Source organism: Oncorhynchus tshawytscha, linkage group LG03, assembly GCF_018296145.1.
Source record: "Oncorhynchus tshawytscha isolate Ot180627B linkage group LG03, Otsh_v2.0, whole genome shotgun sequence".
In the NCBI taxonomy this organism is placed as follows: Eukaryota; Metazoa; Chordata; class Actinopteri; order Salmoniformes; family Salmonidae; genus Oncorhynchus; species Oncorhynchus tshawytscha.
The window spans coordinates 8,403,632-8,412,395 of NC_056431.1; positions in this window are offsets into that span (position 1 = coordinate 8,403,632).

The window sequence follows — 8,764 nt, forward strand, 5'->3', positions numbered from 1 at the left end:
TTAATTACGGAGAAATTATTTTATAGAATAGCATGTCATATCACTTAATCTGGCATAGCCAAAGACACAACATAATTGGTGCCCCGTGTGAGGAATCTAAAATAGAATGAGGCTTTCATTTTAATTCAGCCTGTATAAAATTGAAAAACAGATTACATAATATACCAAGTTATTGTACACATTTTTGGAGTGTTAAAGACAAGCATTATTGGGTGTGTGTGTGTGCTGAAGATTCCCCGCCTCCGTGTTGTTCGCTGACGTAGTCAGTGGGTAACATAAGCGAATACATTTCTGTATGAGGGCCGCGAAAGCTAATTATAGAAATCTGAGAAATAGAGCATTTGGCCAAACGCAGGGCTATTTCTGCCTGGCGCGTTTCAGACGTGGGTAGGCTCGGTCATTATTAATTTCTCGAGCAAGGACAAAGAGCCAGCCGATTGAAATTCAGGAGATATAAGCTTGACCAGCGATATATATCTCTGTCTCTCTCGCGAGTAGACCAAGGCGCATTTCATTCATTTATTCATTTCATTCATTCATTCATTCATTGCCGCGTGTTCCGGTTAAAACATTGTCAAAAAATGCCGAAAAGGGTTTGAACATAATACGTTCTAAGTAAAACCTTTCCCTTGCCAAGGGAATCCTATGTGCTGCATTTTCAGGCACAAAGGAGGGTGAGATGCTAAAGCTAACAAGGGAAAATAGCCATTTTGTTTTCTTGTGCTACATTGAAATTCCTCCGCCTTGCGGAACGGAAGTCCGCCCCGGATAGTTCCATTTGATTTCAGCGTGTGAAATCATTGACCGCTGACGTGTGCCTACTATATTCCTTCATGAAGAATTATTCAGGTCACACTCAAGTCATTACTTATGATATCCAGATGGATATCAATGTCTCATCAAATTGAACTAATAAGTGTAAATCTGGCAATTTACATTCTGAAATAGATATTTTAAATAATATCCAAATTGATGAGTTTTCTAAATAAGACATTGTAAACTTTTTCCAAACTAACCTAGATGAAGAAACTTCTAAGGTTAATTAAAGTTTAATTCCCAAATAGCCTATGCAGGTCGGATTTATCATTAATTTGATCAATCAGTCAAATTTGGTTTTTGCAAAACCATTCAGTAATCCAGTACTGACAGAAGCCCCGCCCCAGCGGGAATCCCATGTGGCTTTGGCCTTAGGGAGAAATTGCGAACGCTCTCCAAAATCAACCATCAAACACAGGCTTTGTGACGGTTCTCCCCACCTTTGCACTGATGTATCACCATAAAAATGTGGCATCGGTCCAATACCACAGTGCACAGCTGAAGCACGTGCCAGACATGGCTAACATGAGGGGACAGGTGGAGAAAACTGAGCAACTATTGACAAAAGCAGGAAATGAAATGTTTCTGCTAGTCAAGGAACTGCGTTTGAAATCTGAACAATTAAAAGCAATTGCAAATACTTATGATGATGAACGAGCACAAACTCTTAAACAAAATCGTTGTCTCCAGGAACAACTCGATTTAGCCAAAAGTAAATACGATGTAGTCCAGTCCAAACTAGATAAATCTGTTGACAGGAGTTTGATAGCATGCCGGTAGTTTTGTTGAACGTTACTCAGAGTAACAGGGTTCTATTCAAAATTCTGCAGACCAAAGACAATCAATTGATGAACACAATGACTAAGTTGGATGACAAATCAGCAGAACTCATTGAAGTCGCTGACCAAATTAATGATGAGAGAACTCGGGTGATGGAGATGGAAATATTGATTTCTAAGCAAGCGGAAGAAATCTCCTCACTGAATCTCTCCCTCCGTACTCAAGACCTCTATCTGCAAACCATGACAGATAAGTTTGAGACCGAAAGGAGCAAGTGCGACACTCACGTGTCCAAAATCAGTACTCTAAGTGCTCAAGTGGACTCTGCAATGCAGCAGAATACCATCCTTAGGTACCATCTGGAGGAAATCCAGAATGGTCACGCTCCTCAGGGTGACGACCCATCTAAGCAACCGGAGCCCTGTACTCAAAGGAGTGAAGACGATAGGTTTCAGACATTGCCTCCATTAAGTGTCCCTCAGTCTTCTCCTCTTGGCCATTCGGCACTGAGTAATATGGCGCCTCTTGGCCAACAAAGCCAAAGCTTGGCTTCTCCTCTTGGCCTTTCGGCCCCACTTTCCCCACAGGATGAAGCCAACTCTCTCCGCCCGCTTGACGCGGAATACCTTGACAAACTTGTCAAGAATTTCTCCACCTTTGACCCCATTCCAGGTCAGCCAAACGATACTGAGACGTTCCTAGCTGACATAGAGGACACGTTGGATGGCTACCCGAACGCTACGGGTTCTGACAGGGTTTACCTGTTGAAGCGAACGTCAAATAGACACTTGACCAGGTTAATTCGCCTACAACAGCAACACATGCTAAATGACTACGCTAAACGCTAAGAGCCCTGACCACTCGGTTTTGAAGTTTGACCAGGAGCACTCACTTCAGTTAGAGGGTGCATTATCAGGTATTGGAGCGTTAGTATATGATGCACAACAACAGTTTCTACCACGAAACCATGATTCCAATAACCTCCGCGGTCGAAATAACTGTAAAGTACGTCGCCATCAAAATGACTACCGCTACAATTGACCTGTTCACTACGTTCCTGCACCCAACCCCCACAAAGTGTCAGAGCACCAGGGTAACAAAGGGTTGAAGGATGATCAAAACGTAGACCAATGTTCTCCAGATGTTCCACTACGGGAAGAACTAAAGCGAGAAACATTTGAGAAAAGGGTCAAAGATAAGTCACAAGCACTAGACGGGGAATTACCGGACACCAGGTCCGCAGGAATTAACACCCATAGCAAGGACGTTAAAATTAAAATCTCCCTCGCTCTCACTCGAGACCCTATCCAGGGCCCGCTTGATCAAGAAACAAGCCCACTGGCTTTGTCTATAGACTCTGATACAAAGGTTACGAAGAAAAAGATCAAACACTTCGTTAAAGCCAAGCCCATTCAAAATCTGAAAAGTCGATCTGCTTCCACCTTGAACAGAATTGACATACCTAGGCCTGGAGCTCTGTATTCGTCATCCCACTGGTCGGAGCTCAGAATCGGTCCGTATCTCACCATTGGTTGCATCATTGACCTCTCCAGAGTCCTGGAAATGAGACCTCACATACACAGAATCAAACAACATCCACACAAAACCAACACACTCATACAGGTGACAGCAGCCCACAATACAGTGCTTTCAATATTTTTCCATTTCCCAAACATGCTATCGAACCACCCTATTAGGGAAGTATCCACCCCAGAGTTTTCTGCTAACTCATGAGCTAATGTGGTAAAACCTGCCAGGGCCTTGGTCACTGATCCGTCTGGAACTGTGTTATTAAAAATAAACGTACAGCAATGAACCCCAATCATTCAATCATTGTACATACCCCTCCCTTTTCTGCCAATAACAGTCTATTTTACCAGGTCATGAGGGAGGTGGTGGATAATTGGTCAGATAACCCCTTTACTGAATCCCCGGTTTCATTCATGAATCTCTGTTAATTATAATAGATGTAATTAATCCAATCCACATTTTTATTTATTGTCAACTACCAAAAAAACGTAGTGGTAAAGTCTTCACCTATTTGATTCATAGCTTTATATTAATCTGTAACTTCCCGGAGGATGCCAATAGCATCCATCTAGACAAAGCTACTCCCATCCTGGTCAAAACTCCTCCTGTGCCTACTTTAGCCTCCTATAACTGGCCTCTGATGACTAACTCAAACTGGTTGGACCAATAACCCCCGGGCGCAAGTTCCTAACCACCCTTTTTGGTAGTTTCTGTCGTATGCGTCCTTTGCTGGTACAAACCCACCCTATATCAGTTATAGGTGCATTGAGGTTAAGAATTTTCTCCTGTACTTCCAAACCTAGGTCAGTCACATTAACGATTACCTTTAGGCTATTCAAATCATCTAAGTTCTCAGTGCCATTATTGTATCTATAACACTGGTACTCACCAGGAGTTAAAGTGAATCGGGGTGGGTGGGCCGAGTACTTCAATCTGGCCCACCCAATCCCTGGAAAGTTATTTTCTTTCCTAGGGAATTGTTTAATGTTTACCTTAAATCCTACATATTCATCTTCTTTGACTCCTTATTCTGTAAGTCACTCATCAGTGTATTATATAGTTTATCTATTACTTCTTATCAATGACAATGGCGTCATATAATTAGTACCGGAAGGTGGTGGATCTGGATCTATCAGAAAGGTTACCAAGACTATGATGCAGCTCAGAGTCCCTAAAACCGCCAACCCTCTCCTGCCCTTAGTCGGTCTGCTAGGTACCACCCCATACTCACACTTCTAGGAGCACCCACAGTGATGAACGGTCGGGATAGGAAATCTTCGTTAAGGAGGTAACCCCCGGACCCTGTTGGTACTCGGTTCTTCTCCTAACTCTGTGTGTGGTCAGCCATGCTCATATGTGTACATACCTTCTTGCAGTGGGTAACGTGGACCCAAGTGACTCTCTCAGCTATTCTAATGGCAAAGGCGGTGGTTTATGGGCCTTCCCAACTGGGCTGCTTCCAGTCTATTCTTCTCAGTCTCCTGGTTGGATTGAGTGAATCACCTTCTCCTGTAATTCACCTGTTGGACACAAAATCTTGGACATACGGGTTTGGTAAGCAAACAGTCTTCTCGTGTGTTCTGCTAGTATATCTTCTATGTCTACCTGTTCTGGTCCCTAACTCTGGCATTCTTTTTGTTCTACCTGATTAGCTAAAAAGTCATATTTAAAGAAATAGATCCTAGTAAACCAACTCTAGGGATAATATCTTGACCTTTTTTTGTTTGTTTTTTAAAATTTTACCCCTTTTTCTCCCCAATTTCGTGGTATCCAATTGTTTTTAGTAGCTACTATCTTGTCTCATCGCTACAACTCCTGTACGGGCTCGGAAGAGACGAAGGTTGAAAGTCATGCGTCCTCCGATACACAACCCAACCAAGCCGCACTGCTTCTTAACACAGCGCGCATCCAACCCGGAAGCCAGCCGCACCAATGTGTTGGAGGAAACACTGTGCACCTGGCAACCTTGGTTAGCGCGCACTGCGCTAACCATGCTAACTTTATAACCTTGTTCACCAACAAAATATAATAATACTATTATATCAATTTCACAGCCTTGTTGTGTTAAATTTCTTACACTGCAGACAACAACAGCTGATTACCTAAGGGAACATAAAACTTTGCTAGATTACTGAATATTACTTATGCCAAAATAGTGGGGGTTTCAAAATAATCTTATGACATTTTTTTATATACCCACCTTCGCCCCATTTTAACCCATAATTCTCCATGAGAGTATTGTATAAAGAAACTACTACTGGTCAAAAGATAAAACAAAGTTTCAAATAACACAATCAGATAAAAATCACTACTCTGCAACCGTCTACAAAGAACAATTATTGTACCCTTATGGCCATAGGAAGAGAGATTTAAGGAAGTCTACCCTTAGTCAAAGGTTATGCCCTATCTTTCTTCCCATTGGTTCAAATTACAAATATGTCAAAGAACTATAAACCCCATCATAATTATCAACTACACAAATTACCTTAAAATCAGTATTACAAATGACCTTAAATTCATTATCCAAATGGCCCTCCCATGAGGCTGATCAGACCACAAAGGAAAGCCATGATAAGCCATGATGAAGCCATGATGAGGTCAAAAGTCATACAACCCTTTCAAAGAAGTGTTTCTTACTATATTAGACAAATTAAAGAAAAACTGTCAAACATTTTCTACATGTTGTATCCCAGATTCCTAGAACATTCCCTTCTCTAAAGAATTTACGTGTTTAATTAAAACTCAGAAAATAAAACTTCTAAAATTCCATGTGTGTGTGTACCCCTTTAAGATATCGTGACTCTAGGAAACATTCCAAAGAGAGACAATGAAACACTCCTTTTCCCAGAAAAAAATATAACCACTTGGTCAGCATTTCATTATACTACACCGATTCAGAAACCCAAACGTTGACCACAAACAGAAAACAGAACAGAAAACCCTAACCTTATGGCAGCAGATCCACAAGGTCCGCCATGAGAGATGACTCTCACCTTCAGTCAATCTGCTTTTGTTCTACGTAATGGAAACAGATAATAATGTTAGAATACATTAACTTCCTGCTCAAATTCACTGGTATTACATAACAATAAAACAAAAAACAATAATCAGAAACTATCACAAATCGTAAAAGTTTGAACTATTCAGACCTGAATCCCTCACAGCCAAATATAGCCAGCGAGCACGACTAACTCACCTATTCTTTCCAGTAGGTGAAAATATAACCCCTACTCAAACAACGTTCTGCCTTATCTCTATCGTAAGAGAAAAACCAAACTTTTAAACTTTCTCTTCTCTTTTGGCTTCCCACTTATGAAATGTCCAAGTCTTAAAAGTAACATGTAATTCACTAAATGTATTACATACATCAGTCAATCCATAAGAATAAAAAATATTTTGGTGGGCACAACTCTATCATTTTCTGTGATTCAGTTATTTAAATACGACTCCTATTCTCAATACGTTATTCCAGCAGACCATTTAGGCAACAGACAACGTATTACATCGAAATCACCTCGCTATTATTTTGAATGAATTAGTCTTTCAATTTAACCTAAACAATCTATTAGAATGTTCAATTTATCCCTTAAACAAACACAAACAACCGTATCTTTCCAGGCAAACATACCAATAGTTGAATTACAATCAGAAACCCAGATTTTAGGTAATTGGTGCATAGGCTGGGATACGAACCCAAGTCGTAGGCAAGAATTCTACCACTGGACCACCAACACTATTGAAATGACGGAGACTCCTCGCAAATAACCCTATTTATAATTGTCTGTAGTTGTAAAATCAGGCACGTACTACCGAGACAATTCCCAGAAAATAGCCGTAATTTAAAGGTCCAGGCATTTCCCCGCCGATGGTTCTCCTTACTCTCTCTCTTGCTGTCTCTGCCTCTCTCTTTCTCTCTGTTTGTCCCCTTATCTTCTCTTTTCCTTTCCTCTCTTGACTTTTTTCACTCTCTCTATCTCCTACTCAGTATTTAGGAATAATTACTATTGTGATTTTTGATTAGTTATTAGGTCTCACACGCGTCTCATGAGCTATTTTCCAGGGGTCGTAAGGCCCTAGTTAGCAGCCTATTTTTTTGTTGTTCCTTGTGATTTTGACTCGTTAATATCTCGTATCTCACTCCGCTATATTAGGCTTCCCTTCTTCAATGGATAATCAGACCTAGATGTGCGCCTCCTAAAGATCTGACTATACCCTTCTTCTATTTAAACGTATTTAGACAGGCGACCTATATTAATATAATCATGTCTCTGACCTCCTCTCTTATATTTCGATTATTATATTTCCCCTTCCAATTAACGTTTTTCTGCCTACGTCTTCTGACCCTATTATACATTTAAGGTCTCAGCATTAGCTATTTTAAATCGGCAGTGGCCACAGTTGCCCAGGGTCATTACAGACCCTGCTTCATTGTTGAATTTACAACTAATTCCTGTCTTCCATTTGCATAGAATACTTGGTTCCCTTTAAAACATTTTTCTCCACACAAAATTCTAAAGACAGGTCGGTCACCAGATATAAACTCCTTCGGAGATTTTAGGGTCTAACACCCAGAATACATTAAAATCCTTTACTCATCTCCGGTTAATTCCTGCATCAAATCAAATCAAATCAAATGTATTTATATAGCCCTTCGTGCATCAGCTGATATCTCAAAGTGCTGTACAGAAACCCAGCCTAAAACCCCAAACAGCAAGCAATGCAGGTGTAGAAGCACGGTGGCTAGGAAAAACTCCCTAGAAAGGCCAAAACCTAGGAAGAAACCTAGAGAGGAACCAGGCTATGTGGGGTGGCCAGTCCTCTTCTGGCTGTGCCGGGTGGAGATTATAACAGAACATGGCCAAGATGTTCAAATGTTCATAAATGACCAGCATGGTCAAATAATAATAAGGCAGAACAGTTGAAACTGGAGCAGCAGCACGGTCAGGTGGACTGGGGACAGCAAGGAGTCATCATGTCAGGTAGTCCTGGGGCATGGTCCTAGGGCTCAGGTCCTCCGAGAGAGAGAAAGAAAGAGAGAAGGAGAGAATTAGAGAACGCACACTTAGATTCACACATGACACCGAATAGGACAGGAGAAGTACTCCAGATATAACAAACTGACCCTAGCCCCCCGACACATAAACTACTGCAGCATAAATACTGGAGGCTGAGACAGGAGGGGTCAGGAGACACTGTGGCCCCATCCGAGGACACCCCCGGACAGGGCCAAACAGGAAGGATATAACCCCTCCCACTTTGCCAAAGCACAGCCCCCACACCACTAGAGGGATATCTTCACCACCCCTTCCTTTACCTCATTTAATGCAATCATACAGATATTATCCCCTGTATATCTGTGAATAAAAAGCACAGACCTTATTTTTTGCAGCTGAAGTTTCAAAGTTGGTTGGATTTCATCACCGTTTTCTGTCGCGTACCAGTTTGCCACCGGCCTGAAATGGAACCTCAATTTCCAGAGGTCAGGTCTTTGACTTATGGATGTCTGATCCGTCCGTGCACGGGTTTCGGCGCTCCCACGGGACGACAGAAAACAGGTATTGAAATCCGTCTCGAAGGACCAAGCTGACACGAGAATTTTCAATCCCAATGATATTAACTAAAAATCAATAGCTCTGAC